At 34.5% G+C, this 23631-nt stretch overlaps 1 long non-coding RNA gene across 1 annotated transcript in view; it reads right to left on the reverse strand.

Annotated features, from left to right (window-relative positions):
* Window positions 1–23322, reverse strand: part of LOC309647167 — a 57143-nt gene extending 33821 nt beyond the window's left edge. The window contains exon 1 of the long non-coding RNA XR_014255847.1: window positions 22220–23322. This is a non-coding gene — a long non-coding RNA (uncharacterized lncRNA). The remainder of the gene's footprint in view (window positions 1–22219) is intronic.
* Between the last annotated feature and the right edge of the window lie 309 nt (window positions 23323–23631).

The raw sequence follows: 23631 nt of genomic DNA on the forward strand, positions 1-23631 counted from the left end.
GACAGCCTCTTCAATAAGTGATGCTTGGAAAACTGGACAGATACATGTAAAAGAGAAATTAGAACACTCCCTAACACCATACACAAAAGTAAACTCAAAATGGATTAAAGACCTAAATGTAAAACCAGACACTATAAAACTCTTAGAGGAAAACATAAGCAGAACACTCTGACATAAATCACAGCAAGATCCTTTTTGATCCATCTCCTAGAGTAATGGAAATAAAAACAAAAATAAACAAATGGGACCTAATGAAACTTCAAAGCTTTTGCACAGCAAAGCAAACCATAAACAAGACAAAAAGACAACCCTCGAATGGGAGAAAATATTTGCAAATGAATCAATGGACAAAGGATTAATCTCCAAATATATAAACAGCTCATGCAACTCAATATTAAAGAAACAAGCAACCCAATCCAAAAATGGGCAGAAGACTTAAATAGACATTTCTCCGAAGAAGACATACAGATGGCCAAGAAGCACATGAAAGGCTGCTAAACATCTCTAATTATTAGAGAAATGCAAATAAAAACTACAATGAGGTATCACCTCACACCAGTTAGAATGGGCATCATCAGAAAATCTACAAACAACAAATGCTGGAGAGGGTGCAGAGAAAAGGGAACCCTCTTGCACTGTTGGTGGGACTGTACATTGATACAGCCACTATGGAGAACAGTATGGAGTTTCCTTAAAAATCTAAAAATAGAATTACCATATGATCCAGCAATCCCACTACTGGGCATATACCCAGAGAAAACCATAATTCAAAAAGACACATGCACTCCAATGTTCATTGCAGCACTATTTACAATAGCCAGGTCATGGAAACAACCTAAATGCCCATAGACAGACGAATGGATAAAGAAGTTGTGGTACATATATACAATGGACTATAACTCAGCTATAAAAAGGAACGAAATTGAGTCATTTGTTGATACGTGGATGGATCTAGAGACTGTCATACAGAGTGAAGTAAGTCAGAAAGGAGAAACAAATATCGTATATTAACGCATGTATGTGGAACCTAGAAAAATGGTACAGATGAACCGGTTTGCAGGGCAGAAGTTGAGACACAGTTGTAGAGAAGAAACGTATGGACACCAAGGGGGGGAACTGTGGTCGGGTGGGTATGGTGGTTTGTTGAATTGGGCGATTGGGATTGACATGTATACACTGATGTGTATAAAATTGATGACTAATAAGAAACTGCAGTATAAAAAAACAAACAAAAAAACAACTAATACTAAACTTTCTTTGGGTTATTTGTATGGAAATATGTTAATATAAATGTTTCAGACATTACATGAAATTTCTAAAAATCTTATATGTTCTGGTATAATGTTATAAGTCATAATTCTAGTTATTACTTTAAAATGTATATCTCAGAAATAACTAAATTTCCTTGTCAATTGCATTATAATGAACTTTCATCAAATCTTTAACCGTGGTCATTTTTAAGTCTTTTGTCATTTACAGACAGTTCTGGGTGTACTATGATGCTTTTGCAAATATGTTCCTATAAAAGGGTTTCATCTTCAAGGAATTCATGGAAAAGACTCTGACAAGGTACAGGTTTCTGGTAACTGACTATACTGCTGAACTGAATGAATAAGCATTTTCAGAACTCTGATGGAAAACTGATGAATTCATAAAAGTGCTAACAAAAGATCAAGATAAAAAAAATTAATTACATGGGACTGAGTGAACTGATGAGGATGATTGTAAGTTTTGTGACTTTCTGTTTGAATAATAAAAAAAAATACTTAAAAAAACTATAATCTTGATGAAGGTGGTTTGAAGCTGCATAGGTCTTATCCCACAGTCTAAGGAACCAATATGGAGGTTCTACTAATTACCAAATATGTTCATAATAATTATGCCTTTAGGAACAGGAGAGGGGACAAATAGGCACTGGAGCACTCTGTGGACCCACTGTTAGCAGAGGAATTTGACAGGACTGGATTTATTACTTCACCCTCATATTCTGATACTCTAACAGGGGGAACATGATAATGTTTCAGTGTCAACTCAAACCATGTGTCCAAAACCCTTGAAATGTTTGGGTATTTTCTTCGTTGACTAAATGGTCTTAAGTCAGGTCCCCTTGGGGAAGGGTGGAGAAAATTGTTAACTTATTCACTTGCCATGATGATACAGGTCCTTGGGACTCGCTCTTCCAATGCGTGAAACTTACCAGTCTTCATAATTATATAAGTTTATATAAGGCTCACCATAATCCCTGTAATTAAAGTAGCTGATATTATATAGGTGCCCTGTCTCAACAGATAAGGTTCAGGGAGTTTAGATCACACAAACAGTAAGTTGCAAACCTATGTTTGTACCAATATCTTTTTTGTTTGTGAAACAGTGTTCTTTTTCTTAAGCCAAATACTATCCTGGAGAGGCTGTGGCTACAATAAATTTACCCAGAGTATGATTATATTCAGATAATTCTTTGTATCTGAAAAGCAAAGCTGAAAGGCAAAAGAATAGGTGAAAATGTCAGTACTTCCCTAGGCTGTGGTATGTGCTTGTAAATTTGTCATTCTTTTATCCTATGAAATGAAATGAAAAAATCCTGACCTTTTTTCACTTCAGGATATTCCCACTGTTAGGGCAACTACTGAGAAGGGAAAACTTGAATGACCTAGGTATAGTATAACAGTGATTGTTTTGGTGACTGAATATCAGCATGCAATTAATAAATACTTTATGAAAAAATGAAAAAAAAATAATACAGTAAAAGAATCATACACGATGACAAAGTGGGATATATCCCAGGGATTCAAGGATGATTTAATATCCACAAATTAATCCATATACAACTCTTAATAACAAATTGAAGAACATAAATCATATGATCATCTCAATAGCTGTGGAAAAAGATTTTGATAAATTCAACATCTATTTATGACAAAAACTCTCCCCAAAGCGGGTATAGAGGGAACATATCTGAACATAATAAAGGCTGTATATGACAACCCACAGCTAACATCATATGCAACAGTGAAAAGACGAAAACATTTTCTCTAAGATCAGGAACAAGATAAGGATCCCTACTCTCTCTACTTTTATTCAACATAGTATTGGAATTACTAGACAATTAGAGATGAAAAAGGAATAAAAGGAATCCAATTTGGAAAGGAAGAAGTATAACTGTCACAGTTTGCAGATGTTATGTTACTATACATAGAAAATGCTAAAGATGCCATCAAAAAACTTCTAGACCTCATCAATGAATTTGGTAAAGTTTCAGGATACAAAGTTAATATACATAAATCTGTTGCATTTCTATACACTAACAACAAGTGATCAGAAAGAGAAATTTAGAAAACAATCCTAGTTATATTGCATCAAAAAAATAATATACCTTGGAATAAATCTAACTAAGAAGGTAAAAGAACTGTACTTGGAAAACTATCAGACACTGATGAAAGTAACTGAAGATGACACAAACAGATGGAAAGATAAATCATGGTCATAATCAGAAGAATTAATATTGTTAAAATGACCACACAACCCAAGGCAATCTACCGAATCAATGTAATCCTTATCAAAACACCAATGGCATTTTCCACAGCACTAGAACAAATAATTTTAAAATTTGTATGGTAACACAAAAGACCACAGATAGACAAAACAATATTGAGAAAGAACAGAGTGAAGGTATCATGCACACTTTCTTTAGACTATACTACAAAGCTACACAGTAATCAAAACAGTATGTTACTGGCACAAAAATAGACCCAAAGATTAATGGACTAGAATAGGGAGTCCAGAAATAAATCTACACACTTATGGTTGATTAATCTACGACAAAGGAGGCAAGAATATAAATGGGAAAAAGTCCCTTCAGTAAGTGTGCTGGGAAAACTGGACAGCCATATGTGAAAGAATAAAATTAGAATATTTTCTCACACAATTTACAAAAATAAGCTCAAAATATAAGACCTAAATGTAAGACCAAAGACCATAAAATTCCTAGAGGAAAACATAGAAAGAACACTCTGACATAAAGCAAAGCAATATTTATTTGGTTCTGTTTCCTCAGGCAAAGGAATCAAAAGCAAAAAATAAAGAAGTGGGACCTAATTAAACTTAAAAGCTTTTGCACAGGAAAGGAAACTTTTGACAAAACAAACAAACAAAAAATCCTATGGAATGAGAGAAAATATTTGCAAATGATATGACCAATAAGGGGTCAATATCCAAAATATATAAACAGATCATAAAATTTGATATCAGAAAAACAACCCAATTTAAAATTAGGCAGAAGAACCTGAATAGACATTTTTTCCAAAGAAGACGTACAGATGGCTTACAGGTACATGAAAAGATGTTCAACATCTCTAATTATCAGGGAAATGCAAATCAAAACCACAATGAGATATCACCTCACAATTGTCAGAATTGCTACTATTAAAAAAACAACAAATAACAAATATTGGCAAGAATATGGAGAAAAGCGAACACTTGTACACTGTTGGTGGGAATGTAAATTTGTGCAGCCATTATGGAAAACAGTATGGAGTTTCCTAGAAAAACTAAAAATAGAGCTACCATATGACCCAGCAATTCCACTCCTTGTTATACATCTGAAGAAAACAAAAATGCGAATTCAAATAAATACATGTACCCCAATGTTCATAGAAGCATTATTTACAACAGCCAAGATATGGAAACAACTTAACTGTCCATCAACAGATGAATGGATAAAGAAGGTTTGGTGTGTATGTGTGTAATACTACTCAGACATTAAAAAAAAAAAAAAATGAAATCTTGCCATTTGAGACAGCATGGATGGACCTAGAGGGTATTATGCTTAGTGAAATAACTCAGACAAAGACAAAAACTCTATGTTATCACTTATATGTGGAATCTAAAACATAAAGCTAACATGAATATAACAGAAAAGAAACAGATTCACAGATATAGAAAACAAATGAGTGGTTATCAGTGGGGAGAGGGAAGAGGAGAGGGGGAGGAAATGGGTAGTAGTTACATGCACACTACTATGTATAAAGTGAATAAGCTACAAGGATATATTGTACTGTGCAGGGAATGTAGCCAATATTTTATATGAACTATTTTATAACAATTATAATCTTTAAAAATTACAAATCACTGTGTTGTATACCTGAAATTTATATAATATTGTAAGTCATCTATACATCAATTAAAAAATAATAATTTTTAAAAGGTCAAATAACTATGGAGTAAAAAAGTGAATTTTAGCAGAACATTTTACTTATTAAAGACAGATGCAATTCTCAAGAACAGATGCTGGATTAAAAGCAAACAAAATTGAGTGTGACTATCTTTCTGAGATGATTTATTTAAAAACTGACATGAGAGACAGAGGACTTGGCTAAAAGACCTCTCAAAATTCCTTCAATCTCATGACATTCTGTGTACAAAGCCACCCAAGAAGACCCAGAGCATCTGTGTTCCAGTTACCATCAATGTAACTTTTTCCTGTGTTTCCAGTGTGAGTGTAACAGAGAAGAACAAACCTGACTCCATATTGAACCTATTCCTTTAGTGTTAACCTTTATACTCTGTTGCCTGTGCTTAGTCATGCTGACTCTGTACATTTGTAAAAGAATGTTGCTTATAGCCTGAAATATACATAATAGTCCTTTCTCAATGCTCTGCCTCCAGGCCTGACTTTTTAAGATACACTTTTCCATTCATACAGAGATAAAAAGTTGCAGAACAGAAAATAACAATTGTATTTTTGGAGGTTTATTGGAATATTGTGACCAGATATAAGTGGACAGCTGCAAGAACAAAGGATTCCAGCACCAAGAAATTTGCAACAACAAGCCACACCCTCTCCTCTTTTAGTATTAAAAAAAAGCCTGAATTCTAACCCAGGTAAGATGGTTCTTTGGGACACTAGTCCACCATCTTCTTGTTCTGCTGGCTTTCTGAATAAAGTTGTTATTTTCTTGCCCTAACACATTGTCTCTCCATTTATTGACCTGTCCTGCAGTGAGCAGTACAAGCTTGGACTTGGTAATATGAGGACACACTTTCACTATTTCTTGTTCTTTTCCAGGGTGGAAAAGAGAGGCCCTGGTTGAAGATTTGATGCACTAATTATAGTGCATCACTGTTATCTCTCTTTATTGTCGAACACATTTAATATAATGCCACCAAAACAGCTCCTCATGAGCCTATTAGCACAAAAAGAAAAAGTTGTTTTTAATTACGTTGGATAAGAAAATAAAAAAGCATTTTCAGCAAGGTGTTACTCTCAAATGAGGTGGGCAACAGAAACAAAGACAATTATAAGTTATGAATATGACCACATATAATTTTAAAGTGACTTTTGTGTATATAGAGTCCATGTCATGCTTTTTTAGCTGATAAATTCCCATAAGCACAGTTCCAGGGAATGTCATTTTGGGGAGATGATGTATAAAACTTGAGCACAATGAAAAATACTAGTATACACTTTTAAGACCATACTAAAGAGTACTTTAAATGTACTTTTGTCTTTTTTTTTTTTTTCTTTTTGGCTTTTGCTAGTGACAAGGTTGGACAGCAGTATTGGGAATATTTACCAGGATTGGTCTAATGGAAAATTCTAAAAATCCTCAAAGTATTTTATGTCAAGTTGCCTGATCTCTTCAAAGACAGAAGTCTCCACTGCATGTGCAGATATTTAATAGACCTGGCCAGGAGAGAGCTGAAAAGGGTACAATGTTCAAGTGTCCTGAAATTACACACCTAATTTACTCAAGTCCTTGAAGGCACTAGCTCTAGGTGAAAGGCCCAAAGGCAATGCCCAGCAGCTGTTTGGCTTTTAATTAGAACCACAATTGTTCCTTGAATCACATTTGATATTAGTTGGTCTTGGGATTTAGTAAACCAGACTGGAATGTGTTTCCTGATTTTTCACAAAAATTCTCCATCCTCCATGAGCTGTACAAATAGACACACCTTTCTCATCAGCTTGGCATGAGGTGTCTCTCCTTTCCACTCTCTCACACAATAACTGAGTAAATCAACTTCCACCTCCATGCTGAGGTTCCCTGAACCAATTAAAAAAAAAAGAAAATTGGTGAATTTTCCCTTTTCTCTCCCGTCTTGAACTCTCTCTGAACCTTAAAAATAAGAAAACATATGCATGAAAAGATTTACTTTTAAATTGTTTCAGCAGATATCCAATCCACCTAAAAGAAAAAGGGGACAATAATATCAAATTTCTACTTTGAATAGCAAGGGTATTTTTGAAATTTAAAGATGATACAAACACCTACCATTTCAGCTGGTGTCCTGAATATAGATGCAGCCTTCTGACGTAGCAGAGGTCAGTCACAGAAATGAAACAGCCAGCATCACTGACTCTTTTGCTACTCTCCACGTAGTATCTAAGGCTTGACTTGTGAGTAACATCCAGGAGTGAACTTGGTCATTTTCTATAAAAGTTTAATAATAATAATAAACACATCACAAAAGAAAAACAATATAGTACTGCCATAAAAACAGACACATAGACCAATGAAATAGAGAGCTCAGATATAAACTGACACTTATGTGGGTAATTAATCTATGACAAAGAAGGCAAGAATATACAATGGGGAAAAGACTGGCTCTTCAATAAATGGTGTTGAGAAAACTGGACAGCTACATGCAAAATAACTGGACTATTCTCTCACATCATGCACAAAAATAAATTCAAAAATGGATTAAAGACTTAAATGTAAGACTGAAACCATAAAACTTCTGGATGAAAACATAGGTAGGATACTCCTTGACATCGGTATTAGAAATAAGATGTCTCCTCAGGCAAGGGAAACAAAAGCCAAAATAAACAAAAATGGACTATATTGAACTAAAAAGCTTTTGAAAAGTGAAGGAAACTATTAACAAAACGAAAGGGCTGCTTAATAAATGAGAGAAGATACTTGCAAATGATATATCCGATAAGGAGTTAATATCCAAAATATACAAAAAACTCATATGAACTCAACATCAAGAAAACAATCTGACTGAAAAATGAACATAGATCTGAATAGATATTTTTCCAAAGAAGATATACAGATGGCCAAACAGGCATATGAAAAAGTGTTCATCACTAAGCATCAGGGAAATGAAAATCAAAACCATAATGAGATATCACCTCCTACCTGTTAGAATGTCTATTATCAAAAAGACAACAAATTATAAGTGTTGGCAAGGAATTGAAGAAAAGGAAAGCCTGGTGCACTGTTTAAGGGAGATGCAAACTGGTGCAGCCACTATGAAAAACAATATGGAGATTCCTCAAAAAATTAAAAATAGTACTACCATATAATCCAGCAATTCCACTTCAGGTATTCATCTGAAGAAAACAAAAACACTAATTCTAAAAGCTATGCAGCCCTATGTTCACTGCAGTATTATTTACAATAGTCAAGATATGGAAGTAACCAAAAAGTCTATCAATAGATAATGGATAAATAAGATGGAATGGAATATTACTCAGCCATAAAAAGAACAAAATCTTGCCACTTGAGACAATATGGATGGACCTGGACGGTATTATGCTTAATGAAATAAGTCAGACAGAGAAAGACAAATTCTGTATGATTTCACTTATATATGGAGTCTAAAAAAACAAAACAAATGAGCAAAGAAAATAGAAACAGAGTTATAGATAGAACAAACCGGTGGTTGCCAGAGGGGAGGGGGAGTGGGAGGGAAGAAGTAGGTGAGAGAGTAAGAGGTACAAATTTACATTTGCAAAATAAATGATTCATGAGTATGAAATATACAGTGTAGGGAATGTAGTCAAGAACTATGTAATATCTTTGTATGGTGATAGATGGTAACTAGATTTATCATGGTGATCACTTTGAAATGTATAGAAATATCGAATCACTATGCTGTGCACCAGGAACGAACATAGTAACATAGTATTGTAGTTCAATTATACTTCAACAATAAAAAAACAAACTCATAGAAAAGAAATACGAATTGTGGTTACCAGAAGTGGAAGTTGGGGGTAAGAGGAATTAGATAAAAGCAGTCAAAATGTATAAACTTCCAGTCATAAGACAAATAAGTACTAGGGATGTAATGTACAACATGATAAATATAATTAAAACTGTTGTATTTTATATATGAAAGTTGTTAAGAGAATAAATCCTAAGAGTTCTCATCACAAGGCAAACATTTTTTTCTATTTAATTTTGTATCTATATGAGATGACGGATGTTCACTAAACTAATTGTGATAATCATATCATGATGTAAGTGAAATCACTATGCTGTACACCTTTAACCTATTCAGTGCTGTATGTCAATTATATCTCAATAAAACTGCATGAAAAAAATGAAGACATAAAATAGGCTTGACTTTAATGTACTGCTCCCAAACGATCTCCAGAGCAAACTCCAGACAAAGAAAACAGATTTAAGTTACCGTGCCTAGCAAAAACAATGTGAGATTCATAGCATTCATTCCCTAACATTTATTATGTTGTTTCTAAAGTACTTGGGTTATTTTTAAAGATAGAATTCAAATTTGTCATCTCTTTCTTGAATCTCATTCTGTTTTTGATTGTTTCAGCTCCTTTTTCTCAACAAATTGTTTCACCTTTAAAATATATTTATTGGTCATATTAATTGTTCATTCCAAAAACTGCTCATTCAAAATAATTGTTCAAGCAATAATCATTGGTTATTGCAAAAATTTGAAAATAAAGCAGATATAAAAAGAAAATAAAATGCATCTATAATCCTTAGCAAGAATGATTAACATGCATTTGAAGCTTCTTCCAATGTCTGTCTGCATATATTTTTTCTAATGTTTGCTAATAATGTATACAGTTTTTAATCTTTCTTTTCTCATATAACATTACTACATGTCATTGTTTCTTCAAAAACATGCTTTGATGTGGGTCTGGAATAGTCTATATAATCAAGGCTTGTTAAAATCTATCCCACCAGAGTAGGCATGTGAATTGTTTTTAATTCTGCACTATTTTAAACAGTGCTGTGGAGGCATCCTTGTACATGAATCTTTGTTAGAATCTCTGTGAAGCTCTTGAATAAGTGTGTCAAATGGCTGTTTTTTAGGTGTTCTAGATACACATTGACAAATGAGTTTCAAGAAAGATTATACCTACTTACACTTTTAACAAGCAAGAGGGTATGAACATGTTTATTATTAAACTCAAACACACAGACACTTATACACAGAACATAAAAATAAAAAAAAATTATTATTTAATCCCATTATTTCTTAATATGGATCTCTATGATAACTTAACATTTCTCCTCGTTTAGAAAGTCACAGGATTTTACAGTTGAAATAAAAAACCTTTTTGCCTATGAGAACATTGAGAACCAGAGGTGTCAAGTAGTCTGCCAGAAGTCATACCATTAGCAAGGGGCAGGGTCAAGACATATGATAGCCAGTTTAGTATACATTACACTTCACTGCAAAGCCCTCAAGTCCTTCAATGGACTGTTAGAAGCAAGGTTCCTATAATTGTCATCTTCAGTCCTCTCCTAATGAAAAATTCTAAGCCAAAATTAACATTTTAACTACCAATGACATTATGTTTACTCATATGACATGGATAACTAAGAAAAGTACATCAGGTAAAAGAGGTTATCATTGGTTTCCTTATAAGAAATACTTGACTCAAGCAATGAGTTTAGTTTTAGGAATAATTCCCATAATTAATAATTTCCATAATTCACATACATTCAAAAAAGGTGTGTCAGTCAAGAGAATGTAGCACTCAGGTCTCTGGCTGTGAGTATATAATTTTCTAATGGCTTCAGCTGCTGCACATTGAATTCACCACTGTGTTTTACCAAGACCACACTTCCCAGGAGCTATTTCCAGCCAAAGATTGCATGTGGCAGAGAAGCAAAGTTTCCTGCAAGATGGGAGACTTTCCTAATAGGCGATGTTGGCTTGAAGATTACATATTTTGCTGGCTGATTCCTTCTTAAAACTCTGCTGCTGTTGTAGACACTTTCTTCTCAATTCCTCCTTCCACTAGCTCTTCTTTTGCAGCATCAGTTCTGCAGTATGGTCTAAAGACTCCCGGCATTCTCCTACTCCTTCTCCTTCTATCATACTCAGGTGTTCTTTTTCATGTATAATCCCATCTTAGAGTCTGCTTTTCAGTTGGACCTGAACTAACATAGAAGACGAAGAGTGTAAAGAGCTAATGGATCCATTCATAAGCTGAGGAATTTTTTGCATATAAATAAGTAGGTATCATGTAATTATTTTTTCTAAAAGTCCTACAGCTGATGGGATGTCCTCACTGTTAACCCCTGAATTGAGTTTGGTGCTCAACAAATGTTTTTTTCAAAGTCTAGGCTAGCTTGTTTTGTTCTGTTTTGCTAATTAGAAGTCTAGTATTCACTTCAGTATATCTATCCCTACTCTCAAAAGGGATAAGTGGTAGAATATGTGTTATCTTGTCAAAATTTCTTACTTTAAAATACTTCAAAATTCAAAGCAGATGTGTCTGCTTAATTTAACAGTAATATATAACTTAGGGGCAGTTAGTTATACTAATCAGAAATCCAGAGATGGTGACAAGAAGTGATTTTACCTAAATATACAGCACAGGGTTTGTTAAGTAGCATACGGAATATTAGACATAATTTTTCACTGATTAAATGTGTTCTTTTTTAAAGATACAGGGTTGACTAGACTTCCAGATGTTGCAAACTCCATTCTACTTGAATGAACCTTCAGGGCAGAACACCAAATCTACAACTTCACTTGGCTGTACATACATAAACACACTGGAGGTCTCCAAAGCCAAACTGAACAGAAGATTAGCTGATCAGACATCAGCATAACATCAGCCTTGAAGTAAATCTTCCTTTCCAGGCACTTTGTGGGAGTGCCTGAAGAGGGAGGACAAGTAGAGACTTAAAATTACAAGATCAGGTTACATGTGTGTGTGTGAGTGAGTGAGTGTGTGTGTGTGTGCATGTGCCTGTGCATATATGCCTTCCTAGTAATAAATATGTGTGCTGGTGGCAAAATTTAGACTGAAAGCTGGTAATGAGATTGTAGTGAAGGTAGTATAGTTTATACCTTGCTCTGGCAGGGGTTTATTAGATCTTATAATTGTTGAATGACCAAAGTTACTTAGGTTAGTTCACAAAACTAAGGGTTATGTTTTATGCCAGATACCTAAAAGTTCAGGATATCTTTGCATTATGTGAGAAAAGTGGATGGGGAATTCCTGAACTTCTTTCATCCATTACTTGTCTCAGGTTCTCTGTTTAGGTCATCTTGGGATCTGTATTCAGGGACTCAAAGTTTTGTGAGATGCAGCAGCTGCAATTGGGTAATTAAATCAGTGGAGCAGGATTTGTTCTTATTGAGCTTCCACAGAATGAAAAGGTAAAAAAAAAAACATTTTCTTTTAAACTCACTCAAAATAACAGAGGCAGTGTGCTCTCAATTAATGATATATGTCATAGTTTGGGGGTTTTCGGGCGTGTGTGTGTTTTTTTGTTTTTTTTACATTAGGTTTTCTGCTGGTATACTACATCATCATTTATTCCTACCTATAGTAGTGTTAAGCCCAACTTTTTGACTCTTCAGAAAACCTGTTCTTATAGTAGGAAAATATTGATTAAATCCATTTACAGAAGTACCTTGTTAGGGAAAAGCATAGAAGAGTGAAGCAATGGAAAATCCCAATTTTTAGCCAACATGTCTTCTCACCAGGACAGACTTAAATTGTATTAGAGGAAATGTAACAAAGTTGACTCACACAAAATTATATCTCAAGATTGCAAAATTATCTCTAGATTACTCTAACAAACATCTCACAAAAACAAATGCCAATGGTTCGTGCTAGCTAATAGTATTAAGAAAATGAGGTACTTTGGCTAGGACTTGAGAGAGAAAAAATTAAATAAGAATGGTAGCTATTTTATACATACATCTGTCTACAGCAAAAATTGTATCATTATATTGAGACTGTAATGCACGTAGCTATGCTACATATGACAAGTATAACATTAAAGATGGGTGATAGAAAAGAGATTTATGTGGTTACACATTTATGATAGTTTACCTGAAGAGTTAAAATCTAAACATTAAGTAGACTGAGAAAAGCTGAGAATGTATATTCAGTCTCCAGAGCAGCCAGTAAAAAAATAAGGCAAAGAAATAAAGCTTATCTAAAAAGTCAATAAATAAGTTAAAATGGGATTCTAAAAAAATATTCATTTAATCCAAAAGAAGAAAGGATTATACCAAAGAAACAAAAAACAGAGAAGAGATAAAACACAAAACAAATAGTAAAGTGATAGATCAAAATACAACCACATCAAAAAATTTTAAATATTAGTGGACTAACCACTCCAATGAAAACCAGACATAAGAATGGATAAAAAACAAAACTCAACTGCATCCTGTCTAAAAGAAACCATCTTCAAATATGAACATGCAAAGAAGTTGAAAATAAGTGGATGGACAAAAATAAGCCATATAAGAGTAAAAACAAAGGACATTTATAGTGGTAAAAGGATAACACATCTAGAAGACATAACGATTATAAATTTGTATGTACTTTATAATGGAGCTTCAAAGTACATGATGAAAACGCTGGCAGAATTTAAGAGAGAAATAGAAAATTTCATAAACACAGTCAGAGATTTAACAAACCTCTTCCAGCAGTTGATAAAAAAAAGGTCTCGAAACAATAACTTGAGCTTCCACCCAAGAAACTAGAAAACTAAGAGCATATTAAATCCAAAGCAAGCAGAAAGGTAAAACAATAAAGATAAAGCAGAAATCTATTAAATTGGCAAAAGTAAATAGAGAAAAAATCAATGAAATAAAAAACTGGTTCTTTGAAAAAATTGACAAAATTGATAAACCTCTAGCTATAATGATAAAGAAAAAAAAAAGTGAAAGGAGAAACAAATATCCAGGAATGAAGGACATACCACTACAAATTGGAAAGGAGGAGATGAAAATGTCCTTTTTTCCCACAGATGACATGACTGTTTTAGAAAACCTGAAGAGTATCCAAAACTTCTACTAGAACTGTTAAGTGATTTAACAAGGTTGTGGAATACATAGTCAACATACAAAAATCAATTATGTGTCTGTATATTAACAATAAACAATCAGACATTAAAATTGTTTAAAATAAAATTTGTAATAATGTAAAAAATGTGTAATATTCAAGGAAAAATCTAACAAATATGTAAAGTGTACACTGAAAACTACAAAATTTTGAAGAGAAAAATTAGAGAATACGTAAAATGGAGAGATAAATTTTGTTCATAGATTAAATGACTCAGATATTGTTTAGATTTTAATTTCCCCCCTATAGATATAGAGATTGCAATCACTTATATTACATCAGATATTTTGTATAAATTTAACAAACTTATTTTAAAATTTATATGAAAATGCAAAGACTTTAGAAATGTCCCTTTTTAAAAAAATAAGGAACACTTACAATTCAATAATAAGACAACATAACATAAAGTGAGCAAAGTGTTTGAACAAACATTTCATGAAAAATGATATATTAATGGCCAATAAGCACATCAAAAGATACTCAACATCATCAATCATGAGGGAAAGTAAATTAAAATTGAGATCCCACTACTGAGCCACTGAAATGATGAAAATTAAAAAGATTGGCAGTACAAAGTTTTGTAGAGGAATTTGAGCAATTAGAACTCTCATGTATTGCTGCTGATAATGTAAAATATTAAAACAAATTGGGGAAACAATTTGGCAGTATCTTATGAAACTAAACATACATTTATATGCAACCCAACTAATTCACTCCTAGGCCTTTACCCAAAATAATGAAAATACATGTCCATACAAAGGATTTCAGATTTTCTTCTGAAAATCTGGATCTAAACTGGATTAGAATCTTTTTTTAAAAAGTACCACAAGATCTAAAGTGTGTATTTATAAGCTGTGTTAAAATGTTCATAGGTGTTTCATTTATATTAGTCAAAAACTGGAAGTAAATGTTCATCAATAGATGAATGTGCAGGCAAATTGTGGTATATTCATAAAATGTATTACTACTTGGCTATTTGAAGAAATGGGCTATTGATATATGTAATAAGAATGGTGAAAAATTTATGCTGAAGAAAAGAAACCAGGCATAAAAAGTGCATTCTGCTTTATTACATTTATATGAAATTTTATAAAGGAAAATCTAATCTCTAATGACAGAAAACAGATCAGTGATTTCCAGAGACCCGGGGTGGAGAGAAGGGGCTAACTGCAAAAAGGCGTGAGAAAATGTAGTTGAGTGATGTTTCCATGCTTTGTGCTAGCAGTTACTCAAGTGCATGCATTTGTCAAATCTCATTAAACTACATTTTAAATGGGTGCATTTGATTGAATGTCAATTATATTTAAAGTTTATTAAAAATAAAATTTTAAAACCAAAGGAAAAGTCTTCAAGTAGCTAATGTAATATTCAAGAACTAGGAAAAGCTGATATCATATTGTAATACTGTCTGAACTTCCCTAGTATCCTGTTTTGCCACTTCAGATTTTCTTAACATTTTTATTTTTCAAAAAGGTAAATTGGTAACTGTGGTGATGTAGTCCAAATTCTAACATGAGATGCAATAGTTAGAGGACCAGAAGATGTTTCATTTTATAAAACTTAAAGCGGGAAAACGCCTGTATTAAAATCAGCATGCATTTGATAACGTGACTAAGAAGTGTGGCTGATGTAATTATCTAAGGATTCAAAGCTTTCTATCACAAACACAATGGTCATTCTTTCTGAAAATTCATGGAGGACAAAGGCAGTATCCATTTTTTTAGAAAGAGTTTCAAGCATAGAAGCCATTTACAGATTTGGCTTTGACTCCAATGATCCCAGCCTTCTCTGGGGTATGGTTTCTCACTTTCCTGAGTTCTAACCCAGGAAATCTATTTCTGCTCTTTGCTCTTAAAATCAAGTAAAGTTCTAACCAAGAATTTCCAGAAATACACATAAGTATAGGGCAGAAAAAGGTATATTTTTAGAGAGATGAATAAAAAATAATTTTAGAGCGCCACCCTAGTACTGATCAATAGTAAACATGGGTGTTTAAGAGAATTCCAAATCAGATACATATAATTGCCTTATGTGATAGACATACCTGTGTTCTCATTTATGATGGATAAGTATATACAGAAAAATCAATGCATGATTACATTGGTATAAATGTATATAAATATCTGGAGGTCTGTGTCCATATTGAAAGGAAATATATCTTCTAATACCCTGAAACAAGAATTGTCTAATCTCTCTCCCAATCACTTGAATAGAGGAATTAACATACTCTGCAAGGATTTTTTATTCAACAAAATTTTTAATTAAGTTATAATTAACATACAATATTATATTAATTTTACATGTACCACATTGTGATTCAATATTTGTATACATTATTAAATGATCACCACAATAAGACCACTTACCATCTGTCATGATGCAAAGTTTTATATTATTGATTATATTCTCTATGTATATATCATATCCCTGTGACTTATTTATTTTTTACCTGGAATTTTGTACCTCTTAATTCCCTTCTCCTATGTTATTTGTCCCCTCGTACTGCTCTGCTCTGGCAACCACCAGTTCATTCTCTGTGTCTATGAGTCTGTTTCTGTTTTGTTTTATTTGTTTGTTCTAACTTTTAGATTCCACATATAAGTGAGACCATACGGTACTTGTCTTTCTCTGTCTGACTTATTTCACTTAGCACAATACCTTCTAGGTCCATCCATAGTGTCACAAAAGACAAGAGTTCATTCTTTTTTATGGCTGAGTAATATTCCATTGTGTGTGTGTGTGTGTGTGTGTGTGTGTGTGTGTGTGTGTATACCACATCTTCTTTATTCATTTATCTATCAATGGGCAGCTTCCATATCTTGGCTATTTGAATAATGCTGTAATGAACATAGGGGCACATATATCTTTTCAAATTAGTATTTTCATTTTCTTCAGTTAAATACCCAGGAGTGAAATTACTGGGTCGTATGGTCGTATGGTAGTTCTATTTTTAATTTTTTGAGGAACCTGCATACTGTTTTCCATAGTAGCTGCACCAATTTACATTCCCACCAACAGCACACAATGGTTCCATTTTATCCACATCCTCACGAACACTTGTTGTGTCTTGTCTTTTTGAAAATAGCCATTCTGACAGGTGTGAGGTGGTATCACATTATGGTTTCGATTTGCATTTCCCTGATGATTGTGATGTTGAGCATCTTTTCTTGGGCCTGTTGGCCATCTGTATGTCGTTTTTGGAAAAATATCTCTTTTTGTTTTACTTGTGGAAGTAGTACACTAATTCAAGTTTAGTTAACAAAACAGAGAAAGATTTCACAAAAAATGGATTATTTTGATTGAAACAAAATTAAAATAGTATTTATAAATTCATGAATTTATTCTCCTAACACTATTTCCATTCTATAAATAGAAGTTCTATGCATTCTGAAGCCATTAGGGATATAAAATGGTAAAATATGAAATCTTTGGTTTCCTTGGACATCCAAGTCCTGCTTGGCCACTTAGTGCTTATGAACTTGGGTAGATTTTAACCCTCTGATTTTCAGGAGCTCCCTAGGATTTTGTATGGCTTAAAAATGACAAAATACATGTAAAAGTGATTGCCATAAAACTTGGTATAAAACATACAATAATTATTATTAGATTTATTATTATTAATGACTATATTATAAATAAAAATAAATAATTTCTAAATTGATAGAAGTCACCAAAGAAACTGAAAAGGAATTGGAATAATTCTTCTTACAATTCTTTTAGAAAAGGTAGTTGAAAAGGATTTCACGTTTTCTCCTCTAGCAAATGATCTAAACTATATGTTTATAAGCTATATTGAAACAACTTGAATGGCATAAAAATAATTTTATTTTCTTATTTTCAAAAGGCAGAATTAGTTCTATAGGTTACTCAATCACCAGTGAGAAAAGGACAGGGATAATCTAAAAAGCAGGATACAAGAGAGTAGTCTTCCATATAGTAGGCATTGACTTACCTGAAATCAGAGTGGTTAGACTAGATTACCACCTATATGGTATATTTCTTTTTAATCCCATGGTCTTTAACAACTATCTGTGTCTCTTGGGGGATAAAACCCTGCCAAATGGCTTCAAAGCTGCAATTATAATGCATCTACACGAGACAAAGGTGGCAGATTGGAGTGTGAGAATTGCTTAGGAGATCTCCTGTCGATCTACTCTTGATAATGCTTTGGCAGGAACTCGACTGGCTGCTTCTTAAAGTGTTAAAATGCACTTCTCCCAGAGAGCCTGCATGGCTGCAGAGGAGGAATTGTTGCCATGAACTTGATCTTTACTCTCCATAAACTCTAGGAAAAATCATGTGAAAAGTGCCATTTCTGGTACATGGCTCTTTCTGATCTAATGCAGAATTTTGACAGTATTAATAGAAGAGTGTTGCAGTAACTTCTCAGAAAATACAGATGTCCAGAAATTGTGGATTTCCTTTCTTTTTAAATCCACCATTGCCATCTCTAGAAGAGTAGACCAGGATAGGATTCAGTATTGTGTTTTCCAGGTTATGTCACAAGTAAAAATGAGGGGGAGTAGTAGATGATTATCAAGGTGATGACGTGAGACTGGTTTGCTATTCATATCCTCCTATTTGGTCTCTGGGAGTTTTATTATTAAAGTCATATAGAAGCCTTCAGATATATCTTTAGTTCTACATTTTTTTGATGAGTAAAGGGGCAGTGAGGGCAAGGGTGTACTAGATCTTGGGTCCACAGAAATGTGTATCTTTTTTAGACAGGTAATTTCTGACTGTGTGTCAGGAAAGCAACAGTTTACTAAAGAGCTACTTTATCTAAATTAAATATCATGACAGACCAATAATTAATTGGTCACTCAGATTGCATTCTGCTGGTACAATAGCTGTGGAACTTATCCTCCTCCCTGTCAGCTAGCAGTTAGGGATTAACAAGAAGCTAAGGAATAAAATAAATTTAATGTGGATTCATTGGTCATTTTTCCTCTACTACAGTTTATTTGTTCCACTTGGCATTTTAGGGCCCTAATTGCTGAACAATTCATCTTCGAAGGGATCTCAGATGCATTTCCAGTGCTATGGCAATAGAAGTTCTTGGGAATTCACATAGTGACATTTTGTTAGCAGGGTTTTGCAGAGAAACTTAAAAACAAACACAATATATGGAGCAGCATAATAATGAGGTGTTAAGGAGAAGTCTGGAACAATAACTAGAATGTGACATGTAGAATAATGAGGAAATAAACTTGTAAACCAAGTTTCACTACTAACAAAGTCCCATGTCCTTTCTGTGTGTGAGATACCCCTGAATGCTTTTCAATTTGAGATACGTGGGAGGAGTTTTTTTGATGGAGGGTAGGTGCAAGGAAGAGAGGAAGGGAAGGTCAAGAGAAGAGGGTAGAGATGGACCTAAAGGGAAACATTTATGTATTGATTGCCTAGGGAGAAAAAAATACAGTGAGAAACATCCCATCTGGAAACGTGAGAATTCCATAGAGAAAAGGTCATTTTAAAAGGGGTCAAATTGTACACCCCCATTAATAGCAGCATAATTTGCAGTGGCCAAAAGGTGGAAACAACCCAAATGTCCATCGATGAATAGACAAATAAATAAAATGTTCTATATGCATATAATTGAATATTATTCAGTCTTAAAAAGGAATGAAATTCTGACACATGCCACCAACATGGATGAACCTTGAAACTATCATGTTATGTGAAAATATCATGCTATGTGTCTATCAAGCCAGCCAGAAAAGGACAAATATTACACTATACCACTTAAATGAGGTGCTTATAATAGTGAAATTTATATAGAGAGAAAGTAGAATGGTAGTTAGCACATACATGGAGAGTTAGTATTTAAACTAGTTACAGATTTTCAGTTTGGAATGAAGAAGAAGTTCTGGAAATGAATGGTGGTGATGGTAGTAAAACAATGAGAATGTACTTAATACCACAGAACTATAAACTTAAAATGGTTAAAATGTCAAATTTTATGTTATTTTACCACAATAAAAAAGGGGATCAAACAAACATTTAAAAGAACTTTTTCAAATTGGTTCTAAAAGCTTCCAAAATGGAATACTTCATGAATTATTCTAATTTCAGTTTGCATAGAAAATAATATTATGAAGATGCTTGATCAATCACATTTGGTTATATCTTTGACAAGATAAATAAAAACTTTGAGGAAAAGTTTTTGAAAAAACAAATGGGTTAAATTTCCTTTGAATTTCTTAAGACAACTATGTTTACTGTGGGAACTAGTGGATAGGATTAGAGGAACTCCTGACCCTTTTCAATAGTTATTTAAGTACTAATTTGGGGATGGGGTGGAGGTGGATAATCTTTTATTAGATGCAAACAGTCTTTCTGTAATCTTTGCTACTGTTTCTTTTAATTTGTACCCTGATCATTTTTCTCATCAATTATAAGACCTTTGAGAATAAGATGCAGTAAATAACTTCTAAAACAAGTTTTCAAATGTGTATATCCTACCTCCTTATAATATTAGTTTTGTAAACCATGGACAAGTCACTGAACATCATTAAACTTTATTTCCCCATTTTTGAAATGAAGATGTGGTTAGGATTGAAGTGTGTAGCAGATGCCGGGTTTTTGATTTTTAAAAACCCTGAATAAAAACATCAAAGAAGAAAGATGGCAGAGGAGTAAGACACTGAGATCACCTTCCGCCCCACAAATACATCAGAAATACATCTACATGAAGAACAACTCCTACAGAACACCTACTGAGCATTGGCAGAAGACCTCAGACTTCCCAAAAGGCAAGAAACTCCCCACATACCTGGGAAGGGCAAAAGAAAAAAGGAAGAACAGAGACAAAAGAATAGGGACAGGACCTGCACCTCAGGGAGGGAGCTGTGAAAGAGGAAAGTTTCCACACACTAGAAAACCCCTTCACTAGTGGAGACTAGGGGTGGTGGGGGGGAAGATTTGGAGCCTTGGAGGAGAGCACAGCAATAGGAGTGTAGAGAGCAGATCGGAGAGATTCCCACTCTCAAGCCTGAGAGGTTTGTCTGCTCACCTGCTGGGGCAGGTGGGGGCTGGGAGCTGAGGCACCAGGTTCAGAGTTTAGATCCCAGGGAGAGGACTGGGGATGGCTGTATGTACACAACCTGAAGGGGGCGAGTGCATCACAGCTAGCCGGGAGGGAGTCCAGGAAAATGTCTGGACCTGCCTAAGAGGCAAGAGACCATTGTTTCAGAGTACACGAGGAGAGGGGATTCAGAGCACATTCTAAACAAGCTCCAGAGATGGGCGTGAGCCACGGATATCAGCATGGACAACACAGACGGGAATGAAATGCTAACGCTGCTGCTGCAGCCACCAAGAAGCCTGTGTGCAAGTACAGGTCACTATCGACACCTCCCCTCCTGGAAGCTTGTGCAGCCCTCCACTTCCAGGGTCCTCTGATAGAGGGACAAATTCCCCGGGAGAAAACATGGTACTCCTCAGGCTGTTGCAACGTCATGCTGGCCTCTGCCGCTGCAGGCTCACCCCACATTCCGTACTCCTCCCTCCCCTGAGCTTGAGTGAGGCAGAGCCCCCTTATCAGCCACTCCTTTAACTCCCTCCTGTCTGAGCGAAGAACAGATGGCAGAGAGAGACCTACATGCAAAGGTGGGACCAAATCCAAAGCTGAGCCCTAGGAGCTGTGTGAACAAAGAAGAGAAAGGGAAATTTCTCCGTGCAGTCTCAGGAGCAGCAGATTAAATCCCACAGGCAACGGGATGTACCCTGCATCTGTGGAATACCTGAATAGACAACGAATCATCCCAGAATTGAGGCGGTGGACTTTGGGAGCAAATGTAGACTTGGGGTTTGCTTTCTGCATATAATTTGTTACTGGGTTTATGTTTATCTTAGATAGTATTTAGAGTTTCTTATCATTCATAGATTTGTTTATTGATTTGGTTGCTCTGTTCCTTTTTTTATATATCAAGATATATAGTTCTTTTTTTCCTTTTTCCCTTTTTGTGAGTGTGTAAGTGTATGCTTCTTTGTGTGATTTTGTCTGTATAGCTTTGCTTTTACCATTTGTCCCAGGGTTCTATCTGTCCTTTTTTTTTTCTTTCTTTTTACTTCTTTTATTACTTTTTAATTTGTTTATTTTTAATATACATTTTAATTTTTTATTTTAAAAACTTTTCTTTTCTTTCTTTCTTTCTTTCTTTCTTTCTTTCTTTCTTTCTTTCCTTCCTTCCTTCCTTCTTTCCTTCTTTCTTTCTTTCTTTCTTTCTTTCTTTCTTTCTTTCTTTCTTTCTTTCTTTCTTTCTTTCTTTCTTTCTTTCTTTCTTTCTTTCTTTCTCCCTTATCTTCTGATCCATGTGGCTGACAGGGTCTTGGTGCTATTGCCAGGTGTCAGGCCTATGCCTCTGAGGTGCGAGGGCCGAGTTCAGGACATTGGCCCACCAGAGACCTCCCAGCTCCATGTAATATCAAATGGCAAAATCTCTCCCAGAGATCTCCATCTCAATGCTAACACCCTGCTCCACTCAAAGATGAGCAAGCTACAGTGCTGGACAGTCTCAGAGACTTCTGGACAATAGTAAATGCACCAACATTCGAATTATAGGGGTCCCAGAAGAAGAAGAGAAAAAGAAAGGGACTGGGAAAATATTTCAAGAGGTTATACTTGAAAACTTCCCTAACATGGAAAGGAAATAGTCAAGTGCAGGAAGTGCAGAGAGCCCCATACAGTATAAATGCAAGAAGAAACATGCCAAGACACATATTAATCAAACTATCAAAAATAAAATTTAACAAATGTTAAAAGCAGCAAGGGAAAAGAACAAATAACATACAAGGGAATTCCCTTAAGGTTAACAGCTGATCATTAAGCAGAAACTCTGCAAGCCAGAAGGGAGTGGCAGGACATATTTTAAATGATGAAAGGCAAAAACCTACAACCAAGAACACTCTACCCAACAAGGATCTCATTCAGATTCAATGGAAAAATTAAAATCTTTACAGACAAGCAAAAGCTAAGAGAATTCAGCACTACCAAACCAGCTTTACAACAAACACTAAAGGAACTTCTCTAGGCAAGAAACACAAGAGAAGGAAAACACCTACAATAACAAACCCAAAACAATTAAGAAAATGAAATAGGAACATATATATCGATAATTACCTTAAATGTAAATGGATTAAACGCTCCAACCAAAAGACATGCACTGGCTGAGTGGACACAAAAACAAGAACCGTATATATGCTTTCTACAAAACACTTGCTTCAGACTTAGGGACACATACAGACTGAAAGTGAGGAGATATAAAGTTATTCCATGCAAATGGAAATCAAAAGAAAGCTGGAGTACCAATTCTCATATCAGACAAAATGGACTTTAAAATAAAGACTATTACAAGAGACAAAGGAGGACATGACATAATGATCAAGGGATCAATCCAAGAAGAAGATATAACAATTGTAAATATTTATGCACCCAACATAGGAGCACCTCAATACATAAGGCAAATGCTAACAGCCATAAAAGGAGAAATTGATAATAACACAATCATAGTAGGGGACTTAAACACCCCACTTTCACCAATGGA

The sequence above is a fragment of the Balaenoptera physalus genome (genome assembly GCF_965194825.1).
Source record: "Balaenoptera physalus genome assembly, chromosome: 17".
Taxonomy (NCBI): Eukaryota; Metazoa; Chordata; class Mammalia; order Artiodactyla; family Balaenopteridae; genus Balaenoptera; species Balaenoptera physalus.